The sequence below is a fragment of the Diceros bicornis genome, chromosome 9, assembly GCF_020826845.1.
Source record: "Diceros bicornis minor isolate mBicDic1 chromosome 9, mDicBic1.mat.cur, whole genome shotgun sequence".
Taxonomy (NCBI): Eukaryota; Metazoa; Chordata; class Mammalia; order Perissodactyla; family Rhinocerotidae; genus Diceros; species Diceros bicornis.
Window position 1 is genome coordinate 10,898,575 of NC_080748.1, and position 12,344 is coordinate 10,910,918.

The following is a 12,344-nucleotide window of genomic DNA, read 5'->3' on the forward strand; positions in this document are numbered from 1 at the left end:
TCTTGATCTTAAACTTGCCAATCTAAATTTTTTGCTAAAGAAATAGGATCAGAATGATCATCGGGCAGATAAAGACTAAAGAGATTCCTAAATTATATTATACTTACAAGACTGAGATAATATAAAGGAGCCACAAAAGGAAAAAAAAACCATATGGGGGGAGGCATCTTCCTTCATAGCTTGATAAAACAAAAAACATACCCGGTGGTTTCAAAGATACCATAACATGTCGAAAATCAAAGCCAAGATCATTTCCACCAAACCTGGTCCTCCTCTAGCGAATGGGATCACTAGCACTAGCCATAGAGGGACGTAAGCCTATTACTAGATTACTCAGAGGTAATCTTTGAAACCACCCTCTCCCTCACCTCCCATATCTAATCCATTATGAAGTCCTATCAATTTTACTCTGCGTAATTTTGTTCTGACTTAACTCTCCAACTTTTACTTCTTACCACAATCCTCACCTATTTCACTTCTCCACTCCACACCTTTTCTATCAGTTCCTTTCAAGTGTCATGCCCCGTTTTGACTCAAGACCTTTGCAAATATTTCATCTGCCTGGAATACTCTTTCCCACTATCCTCTCCTAGGTAACTCTTTTTCATCTTTCAAAATGTGATTTCTTAAAAACAAAAACAAAAACACGTTCCACATGGCATCCAAAACTAGGACAGGTCCCCTGTTATATGGTCTTAAAACACCCTATGTGTTTCCCTCTTAGTATTTACACAGTCATCATTCATTTGTATGATTATTTAATACCTGTCTCCTCCACTAGATTGGAAGCTCTGTGAATGCTGGGCCTGTGCTCTGCTCAGCATTATAGCCTTAGCACCAAGCACACTGCCTAACACAAAGGGGACGATTTTTTAAATAAATCATTAATTCTAAACTACTGATAAATTACCCAGCATATACAAAGGAGAGAGAGAATTTAGGCTAAGTCTCTGACTCCAAGTCTTGAGCTCTCAAGCCCTATGTCACACTGACTGCCTCTCTAGGTTGAGACAGGAGGGGCCTGGTCGACAAGGAAAAAAAAAAAAAAAGGGAGGAATCAAAGATCTAGATCAGCACTGTCCAATGGAAATATAATTGGAGCATATATAATTTAAAATTTCTAGAAGCCACATTAAGAAAAGAAAAAAGAAACAGGTGACATTAATTTTAATAATTTATTTTATTTAATCCATGTATCCAGAATTATCATATCACCATGTTATCAATATTTTAAAAATTATTAATGAGGTATCTTACAGTCTTTTTCCATACTCAGTCTTTGAAATCCAGTGTGTATTTTATACTTACATACATCCCAATTGGGACTAGCCACATTTCAAATGCTCAAAAACCACATAACGCCAGTGGCTATGGTACTGGACAGCACAGATACAGATATCTTTGTCTATATGAGGATAAAAAGTGCACGTATTTAACAGGAGTAATATAATTCCTTCCCTCAAAGAACTTACAGTCTAACCAGCAGAAAACCATTATACAAGCAAAGAATATGTGACATAGAGACACAGAAGCCTAACTGTAGAACCACTCAGTGAGTGAAGAAGCCCTTAAGCAACACTGCTGATAGATACACACTGTGCAAGCATCCATGTGTAGGATTCTTCCAGTTGCAAACGATAGAAAACTTGACTGAAACTGGCTTAAGCACAAGACAAGATAGGTGTGACTGGACTCAGGACTCTTTCTCCCAACTCTGCTTCCTCTGCATTGGGCTCATGCTCAGGCTGTATGTGGCAGCTGGTCCCTAGCAGTCTTGGGGTCACATAGTCATAGCCCTTGTTCAGCTTCCGTAATAGCTGACAAAACCCTGTGAATTACATCTTCCTATCTCTGTTAGACTTGGGTCATGTACCCATCCTGAACCAATCACTGTAGCCAGGGACACATGATGCTTTAATGGGCCAGACCTGGGTTACTTCTGAAACAAGGCATTGAGTCAACCTCCCCAGAAGCACATAGGCTAAAGCAGACAAAAAGTGGAACCCCAAAATGGGAAATTAGGGGCTGTGGCTGGAAGTAAGGTGAATGGATGATGAGCACCAAAAAAAGAAGTCTACTACTTTAACTTCTCATTCCCAAGCACCACTCTAAATGTTAAGCATTATCACAATAGTCATTTTGTAGCAGCCTATCGATCCAATGTCTTTACGGAGGAATCCACAGATCTCCCTGGATTCATTACTGGATCATGAGTGTCCCTTCTGAGTCAATCAAACGTGGCTCATTTTCATCTAAGCATATTACCTTATGGCTTTACTTTCTCCTCAAACAACCTGGAAGAATCTTAAAGTTCACTTCCAAGGATTTAACTATTCCCTAATAACTCTATTTATTACTATTACTACACGCTAGACACTAATTGCTTTACAAGCATTATTTCATTTAATCGTTCCAACAAACCCTGTGAAGTAGTTGAAGTAGTTACCAACACCACTTTATAGACGAGGAAAATGAGGCTCAGAGGGGCTAAAACAAGTAAGTTTTAAGTGACTAACATGGGATTCAAACTCTGGTCCATCTGGTTTCAAAGTCCATGTTCAGCGGTACCTGAAATTGGGAAATTTTTTACCATTCCCTCCCTTTTTACCCATCATTAAAGAAAAAACAAAAATGGCATTATATAAGCAACATGCAGTACAATCCCAGAGAAATCACACAATTTATAACAATCTATCTGAAGACACTGCCACTCAGTCCTACTCTTTGTAAAAAAACAAAAAAACTGTGATGTCAGCCCCAAAGAAAGACAACTGTACTAACGAGCTAAAATGTTACTCTGACTCTTCAAATAAGGCTATGATTTAGTGTAATTAACAGTAAAGATAAATTCTCAAAAATTCTCACACAGCCACAAGTTCATATATGAAATCAGGATAAAGATCACTGAAGCAAAGAGAAATAAAAATAAAGTTTATAAGATAATAAATCATGCATGAACAGGCCACAAAAAGTTCTATTATCAATTAATATTTTTCCAACAATATATTATGAAAATTTTCAAAGTTTAACATTTTTACAGTGAATGCCTGTTTCTTACTAGTCTACCATTAACACTTTATATACTTGCTTTATCACCCAGCTACCCATTCTTCCCTCCATTTTATCTTTTCAGGCACCTTTTTTTTTTTTTTGAGGAAGATTGGCCCTACGCTAACATCTGTTGCCAATCTTCCTCTTTTTCTTTTTTCTCCCCAAAGACCCAGTAAATAGTTGTATATCATAGTTGCAGAGTTGTAGCTCTCCTATGTGGGATGCCCTCAGCATGGCTTGATGAGCAGTGAGTAGGTCTGTGCCCAGGATCCCAACCAGCGAACCCTGGGCCGCTGAAGTGGAATGCGTGAACTTAACTGCTACGCCACCGGGCCAGCCTCCCAGGCACTTTAAAGCACACTGAAGAAGTCAGTACACTTCTCTCTAAATATTACAGCATGCATAACATTAGCTGAGGTTCAGTATTTGTTTACATTTTTCTTTTGTATCATGCTCCTCATTGATGGACAACTGGGCTGTTTCTAGCTTTTGGTGATCATGAAAAAAAGTTTCTATGAACAGTCTTGTACAAGTCTTTCTATGAACATGTTTTCATTTCTCTTGGGTAAATACCTAAGGGTAGAAGCATTGGGCCACAGGGTAGGCATATGCTTAGTTTTATAAAAAACCTCCAGAACTTTCCCAAAGTGGTTATACCATTTTACATTCTCACCAAGAATATATGAGTTCTGGTTGCTCCATATCCTTGCAAACATTTGACGTTGTCAAGTCTTTTTAAAATTGGTGTACAACACGTGTTGTACGTGACCAATTAACATTTTAATTACTTTTGAGTTGCAACTATTTATAAGACGATTATTATGTCAGAAGAGTAACTGAGAGGTACATAAAACATAGGGCAATATTAAGAAAAATTATAGTATAAATTTTTATATATAACTTTTATATAAACATTTTTCCACTTTCTAGAAATCAAATAATTGAAACTATACTTTCATCTAGTGTCTTATGAAACAATTATGCTCTCAAATATTAGCACTGTTACTTAGGAAACCAGTATTAAAATACTATTCTTTCTGTTCATCTCTTTCTATTTGATAACATCAGCAATTTATGGCTCACTTAACAATCCATATTTAGGATCAATAATATGAACTGAAAGACATTTGTTAAAGAGGATACTGAAAAAGTCTCCCTTTAAAATCTAATTCCTCTTTTCTACACTAAAAGAACTTCACCTTTCCCAACATAATTATGTTTTGGACTTGTAGTTAATGTCTTTCAATTAAGTTCTGGGGGAACAAGAATAGTATCTGACATCATCCTTTAAAATAAAAACAAAAATGCATTTTGGTACAACCGCATATTCTGAATTAGCTTGTAAAAGCAGCACAACTGTCCTAGAAACAACAGCAATCACTGCTTGGATATATTATGACCATTTCTAATAGGGTATGCCTATGTAATCGATGCCATTATAGGACTCAGCAGGTGATTATCCAAATTAGTAAACTGCCATCTATCTGCCAATGACAAAGAAATACTAACAATAGCAGCTTATGGAACCCACTAGCAGCGCTTGAACAGGTAAACAGCTCCAAAAATGGCCAGATGTCTCTTATGATGCACTGTCTCTCACCGGCTCACATATACCAAGAGGCAGCCAGTTCCTACAATAGCTATGTTTTATTTTCCTTTTATACAAATGCCAGCAACGGGGCACAAAGCCTTAAGAAATGCTTCCTAACTAGCTTAATGTCATTACACCTAACAATGATACATAAACTTTAATTCAGTGAAAGAAAATGACTACCACTAAGGTATCCCTCCACCAAAAAGTAGATGCCCATCTGCAATTTTAATACACACATATCTTATTTGTATCACTCTGAAAAGCACTGATTTGATTTTCTTATGTTTCCTGAAATGTTTTCCTTACTAAAAAATAAAAAATATGTCATTATGTAAAAAAATAAATCACAATTAATGCATATTTTCCGCATGCCATGTTGTGGTGCACCCTCAGACAAGGAGAGGAAGCACGCTGGCAGAGCGGTACACTGGGTAGTGCCAGCAGCACACACACACTGCCAATGCTCTTTGGCTAATGAGCATTCTACAGGGTCACCTCAAACTGAATGTGTGCTGCAAAATGAATTGTTTTCTCAACTTTGGTCTCTCTTTCTGCCCTTTATTTTGTGTTCTGGATTAGTTTTGACCCATATGACTACAAAAGGTGTGCATGTAATAGTGCTGAAAACGAAGGATAAGTATCTCTCTAACTTTAATTGAAAGCTTCACTATACAGGCTGAGGTACCTTCAAGGAAACAGTGGGTAAAGAATAAGAAACAAGAGGGTAAGGAAGGATTACAGGAAATCCTTTGACACACTATAAAGAGCATCATAAATTTCACTGTAGATTAGGAAGATTGTCCAATAATTATGAATGGGAGCAAGAACAAACAATGGACTGAGATATGGTGTATATCTGGTAGATGGGATTACACATTATTTTTTTCTTACTCTTGCTTGTCTAGTCTCCAGATTTTCTATATCTATTATCAAGTGTTCTAATCTTTAATTATTTTTATAACATAAAGAGTGAAAAATTCTATTTCACAAATTAAAATTTTTACAAAAAGAAAAAGAAAACCTAAGGTTCAAAGGGTCAATACGAAGAACATCTCAGCTAAGAAGATTTTAGTCTTTTTTGTAGCAACCTATTTTCTTATGCTTGCTCCCAAATTGCCATTTTTTACCAAATTTTAATGGGGGGAAGAACACTTCCTTGTCCAAAAACACCATACAAAATAAACACACAGAACCATGCAGGTAAACATTTCACTAGGTAAGTAACACTATGAGAAGAGTTTGATAAAACAAAGTAAAATCAAAGTCCTTGCTGATAGCCCATTACAAAAGTCAAGGTATATACTTTAGCAGGGGCCAATCTCTGTGATGAAGCAATTACTCTTCAACTCCTTTACCCCTTCAAACATTTCACCACTTCAGCTCTAAGACCACTACTAAAAATTAAACATACAATAAGAAGTTGAAGCAGTTTATAAAGAATACAATGACTCCTTTCTCTAGTTTTAGTAGAGAGAGAGAGACAAGAGAGAAACACATGGATGGATGGTAGGATGACAGGTAGGCAGGCAGAGGGATACATATGGCAAGCAATCTGCTTCTTCCTGTCAGGCTTTATAAATAAAACCACAGTTTCTACGAAATCATTCAATGCATCACAACAAAACAATCCCATTGAGGGGCCAGCCTGGTCGCGTAGCGGTTAAGTTCGAATGCTACGCTTCGGCGGCCCGGGGTTTGCAGGTTCAGATCCCAGGCACGGACCGAAGCACCGCTTGTCAAGCCATGCTGTGGCGGCGTCTCATATAAAGTAGAGGAAGATGGGCATGGATGTCAGCCCAGGGTCAATCTTTCTCAGCAAAACGAGGAGGATTGGCATTGGATGTTAGCTCAGGGCTAGTCTTCCTCAAAAACAAACACACAAACAAAAAAACAATCCCATTGAGTTTCTTTTGAAAAAAATAATCTCTTTATGAGTCCAGGAACATGACTATGGCCTTTTATACCTGGAACCTACCTCTTCATTGGTCAACTATGTGGTTTAAACTAAAATGATCTTTAAAGTCCTTTTCAGCAAAAAGGAAGAAAACTATTATGATTCTATCAGAACTTTATCTTTTCACAGAAACAATTTAGTATGGAGTAAGATGGCTTTTAGATCAAATAGGTCTGATTTCCAATCATAGGAAACCACTTTGTCCAAATTGTATATTATCCTTGAAATTTTCTGAACTCCTTCTGAACAGTTTCCTTAAATGCAATATACTGACCTCACAGGATTACTGTGACAATTAACTGCTGAATGAAACTTAAAGCTCCTACCAGACTGACAGCCATAGAGTAGTCACTCAAACGGTAGTTATTGTAACGATTAATATTGGCAGTGCCACAATTCTGCCCAGTTACATTTCACCACCAAAAGGAAGGCAGTATAACAGTGAAATTATTCAAGCCTTCTAGGGTGATAAATTACTGAAAACAATTTACATTTTTTCCCCTCCAGATCTAACATCATATTCTAATTGATTCAAGGAAAAGAGACTGCCTTTCCCCTCCCCTTTTTAGAATAAAATGAATGCGCTCAACACTTCTCAAAATGAAAGATATTCTGAGTGCCTACCACAAACATTAATACTGTCAAGTTACAATCTGCAGAACTGATGAACCCTGTAAAATACACCAAGACATTTCCAATTAGCAAGCAGATTTGTTAAACAAGTAATTTTTAATTCAGCACAATCTGTACTATAATATTCCCTAATTAACTAAGCTGCTTCACAAAATGTAAAGTGTACCAAACAGGTATTCTTCATGGATGCACTATATTTGCTAGATCAAAGGAACCTAGTAAATGTTCCATTTTCTCTTAAGTTATCATAAAGATGACTAAGTTAATTTTTATGTTCAGCACTCCCTTTAAAAAGTAACAAGCAAGAGGGTCATGATTTTTAATTTAAAAAAAGTTCAAATAGTCATTTTGTCCATAATCATATCCAGCAGAGAAAACCTCTGCTTGGTAATGTTCACATGTCCTTCAAGAGATAACTATTTTTTTAAGGTAATATAATTCAGGTGAGATCAGCAAACAAAAGATGACTAAGTTAAATTTCAAAAAGACTAGTAAATTAAAACAAATTTTGAGCTAATTTACATCAAGGTCAGAACAGTACATGTTTTAAAATATCTCTCTATACAGCCATACACAGTTTATACACACAAAATATGCCTAGAAGGATATTAAAAAACTCTTAAAAATAGTCAACTCTAGAGGAACTGGGAGGCTGGGGTAAAGGAGCGGGAGTGAGACTTGTTTTTCATTAGTATCTATTTGTACAGATTGACTTTTATGTGTATGGGAGTAGACCATGGCTGGAGCATGTACAAAAGGAAATAAAGAAAAGCAGGAAATAGAAAGCAGCCAAGCTTGGTTCTTATACACATGATTAAAAACAAAAAGCAAGCAAACAAGACATCACATCAAAAATAAAAACAATTTTATGGAGCACTAAAAATGAAGTAGTAGTATGCGCAAGACAATGCTTTTTCTTCATTGCTTCATCTCTGCATTTTAAAAATAAATAAGTAAAACACACACCTAAGTATATTAAGTATCATATTTATCTGCAAAGTGACTTCATACCATAAAAATGGGAGAAATGCAGTTAATGCATTCTTGCAAAAGGACTCTTTTTGCAAGACATATACATAGTTTATACATATTCTATTCAGACTCATTGAAATGTCCAGTGTTGTAACACATTTCTAAGAATCAATTTAACATACAGCTGTAATAACATCAGCACAGATAGAAACAAAAATGTGTGTTTTCTTGTATTTACTTCCACTACTGCCTCTTCAGGGAAATCTGCTATCGCATTCTTTGTTTCTAAAAATGCACCACGACGTCAACTGATGAGTCATGGGTCACACTCCAAATCTTTAGGTGCCAAACAAAGCAGGGCACGAAAGTCTTACACATCAATTGTAAAGACTGTCTAATCAGTTAAGTTACAAACCAAGTGTATTTTATAAAGGTGACATAGATGATAAACAGTTTTATGAAGAGACGTGAGAAACTTCAAAATAAAACTGCAAATTCCACAAGGATTGATTAAAATCATTCTCCCTTGTTCCCTCTCCTAATAACTGGAAGGGTTTTGTTTTTCTTAATTCAGACCATACGAACAGTAAGTACTGCTGACATACTGACAGGTACAAACTCAAGTTGGTACAAACTCAACAAACTCCCAGCTTCATGAAAACCCAAGTTATCTGAGAAATGATTTTCCAGATGCCTTGTTTCTCCTCTTAATTCCTTCCTACTTTTGCTATTTAGCCATTTCCCTGAGTGAGAAATCTCCAGGAGAGGGCAGAAAGGGCAAGAAACAAAGATGACACTTTCTTTTTGGCAGTATTAAGTTAAAAGTCTTCCTGGTGAAGAAGACAAACTAACAGCTGAAAGGTAATCTGGGGACTAGCTGTAGATTTTAGCCACCAATATAACAGATGGTTGAGATCTGACCACATCATCTTACTTTCTTCCTAGCACTTGTCATTATCCTTTTCATTAATGTGCTTACCTGTTTATCGTTTCTCTCTCCTCCTGCCCCCCAGCATGTAAACTCCATACGAACAGGGATCCCACTTGCCTTGTTCATTGCTCTGTTCTCACCATCTAGAACAGTGCCCAGCACATAATAGGCATTCAATAAATATCCAGCGGGGGAAAAAGATACATAATCATGTACTTAGCTATCTCAGGACCCACACAATCATGAAAATGCTGAAATTTATTTTCACTTGAGACTATTCTTTACATATAATTTATAATAATAATAAACTTTTGCCTTACCACAAGACTCTCTATGCTTAAGTTTTATCATTTAAATATCATATTTATAACAAAATATAGTAATTGTAATGAAACTATAATCTGACTAGTCTCAATCTCTGAGAACAAGAACTTCTATAATTCACTTTCATATCCCAAATATCTAGACTGGTACACAGTTCAGAGTAGATGTTCAAATATTTGTTGAACAAATGAATTTTAAAAGAATTGTAACTGGTGGGATTATGAGTAATTTTTATTTTCTTTGCATAGTTTAGGATTTCCTAAATTTTCTGTATTTAGCATGTATTACTTCTAAATTAAAAAAATATAGTTATAAAAAAAAGAAAACACATGTACCCTTATACCCTCATGTACTTGATAATGTACGCAATAAAGCAAATCAGATGTACTGCTTGCTTCCCAAGAGTTACCAAGTAGAAAAATATTCTTTAAAATAGAAATACTACTATTTTAAAATTGAATTAAAAATATTATTTTTAAGAACATTAAGCTTTATCTTCCAGAAAGATATCCTTCCATAAATCCTAGTACACTGTGAGAGCAATTTCTTTTTTATTAACAGAACAATTTTCTTTTCAAAAGTTTCAAGTAACCAAGAGAGTAATTCTTTAAGAAGACATAAAGAATGCTGTATTATGAATAAACATTTTAACAACTACTTAATCGTCTATTTTGCTTTCCTCCAGCACCAAGTTTGATTTACTGCCTCTGGTGAACCCTAACTATAAATAAAGAAAATTCAGTCACTTTGTCACATTTAGAAAGACTAAAATCAGACAGAACAACTTTATAACATGTAAACCTTTTATAAGAAGAAAAGTTAATACAATATATATTAGTTTCAAGTTGACTTTGATGTTTAAGAGTACTCAGATTTTATCATCCTTCCGTATCCTGCCAAATAGATTCATTAAAAATTTTTTTAGTCCTTTCTGTAAATAGCTATCATACCATTAAAAAACATCCAGACTCACAGAGTAAATCCTGAAAGCTTTCTTAATGTTATTATATACCTTCAAAGGTAGAAAAATCATTCAAATGTGCTGACAAATGTTCTCCCTATACCTGGAAAAAGAATAGGTCAGGGACCCAGAAAAATTATACCTATTTTTAACAAACTCTGAAATTAGTCTATTGAAGTATCAATTAATGTATCTCATCTATAATGAAAGCACAAAGCCTAAAATGAGAGAAATTAATGAGGTTAATAAATATTTCATATGAGATCTAATTGCTATGGATACTTTCACAATCTTATTAAATGGCCCTGACAGGATGGTCCTAAAAGGCATGCTCAGCAACCACTGACCACATGCATTACATATTTAGCAGGAGAGGCTCAGGATGCAACCACATGTACTCTGATACCTGGCTTCTCCCCAGTCATTTTATTTTTTAGCTCAGCAAGCGCTAGACTATTGACTGTTTCCATATTGGTATCTCACAAATATAAGAAACAAAAAGGACAGAGAAATTCACACTAGAATATACTATTAAGCACCATTCAAGTAATGTATCCTAACCTAATCACTCTCATTGATCCTCCCAATTTAAAACTCTTCCATATATTTCAGACTTTTCCCTCTTGTTTCCATACATAAGGTCTCAGAAATACGTTAAAAATATTTTGTTTAGACCCTTATCTTACATCACATCCAAAAACTGACTCAAATGGATTTAAGACCTGAAACTAAAAACTCCTATAAGAAAATATAGGGGAAAAGCTTCATGATATTGGATTTGGCAAGGATTTCTTGGATATGACACCAAAACACAAGCAACAGAAGCAAAAACAGACAAATGGGGCTATATCAAACTTAAAAACTTCTACACATCAAAGGACACAGTCAACAAAAGTGAAAAAGCAACCTATGGAATGGGAGAAAATATTTGCAAATAATATATCTGATAAAGGGTTCACATCCAGAATATATAAAGAACTCGTACAAATCATCAACTACAAAAATCAAATAACCCAATTAAAAAATGGGCCAAGGACTTGAAAAGATATTTCTCCAAAGATGATATACAAATGGCCAACAAGCATAATGAGAAGATGTTCAACATCACTAATCATCAGAGAAATGCAAATCAAAACCACTATGAGACATCACTTCATACCTGTTAAGATAGCTACTATCAAAAAAAACAGAGAATAACAAGTGTTGGTGAGGATATAGAGAAACTGGAACCCTGGTGTACTGCTGGTGAGATTGTAAAATGGGGCAGCCGCTATGGAAAACAGCACAGGACTTCTACTAAAGAAATTAAAAATAGAACTACCATATGATCCGGCAATCTTACTTCTAGGATTGAAAGAACTGGGATCCAAAAGAATTCAAAGTCGAGTCTCAAAGAGATATGTGCACACTCATGTTCATTGCAGCACTATTCACAATAGCGAAGAAGTGGAAGCACCCAAACGTATATCAACAGATGAAAACGTGGTATATACATACAATGGGATATTATTCAGCCTTAAAAAGGAAGGAAATCCTATCATATACTATAAGATGGATGAACCTTGAGGTCATTAAACTAAGTAAAATAAGCCAGTCACAAAAAGACAAATACTGAATGATTCCACTCATATGAGGTATCTAAAGAAAGGTATCAAATCCATAGAAAAAGAAAGTTTATGCATGAAGGTTACCAGGGGCTAAGGGGAGGGGGAAATGGGGAGTTGTTGTTTAATGGGTATAGACCTTCAGTTTTGCAAGATGAAAAAGTTCTGGAGATCTGTTGTACAGCAATGTGAATACACTTAACACTACTGAACTGTACACTTAAAAATGGTTAAGATGGTAAATTTTATGTCATATGCTTTTTACCACAATAAAAAAAGACTAAACCAGTGTAAAATATTTTTGTTAAATTATTTTTATT

The 12,344-nt window shown here is 35.4% G+C and overlaps 1 protein-coding gene across 9 annotated transcripts in view; it reads right to left on the minus strand.

The window, feature by feature from the left end:
- The window catches only part of LNX2 (ligand of numb-protein X 2), an 82,043-nt gene that overhangs the window by 62,482 nt on the left and 7,217 nt on the right, over positions 1-12,344 (minus strand). For 6 of the 9 annotated variants that reach the window (XM_058547911.1, XM_058547908.1, XM_058547914.1 and 3 more), the window contains one exon: positions 9,184-9,278. The exons of the other annotated variants lie outside the window; for them this stretch is intronic. The gene's annotated coding sequence lies outside the window, so the exon portion shown is untranslated. The remainder of the gene's footprint in view (positions 1-9,183; positions 9,279-12,344) is intronic. 9 annotated transcript variants of the gene reach the window in all.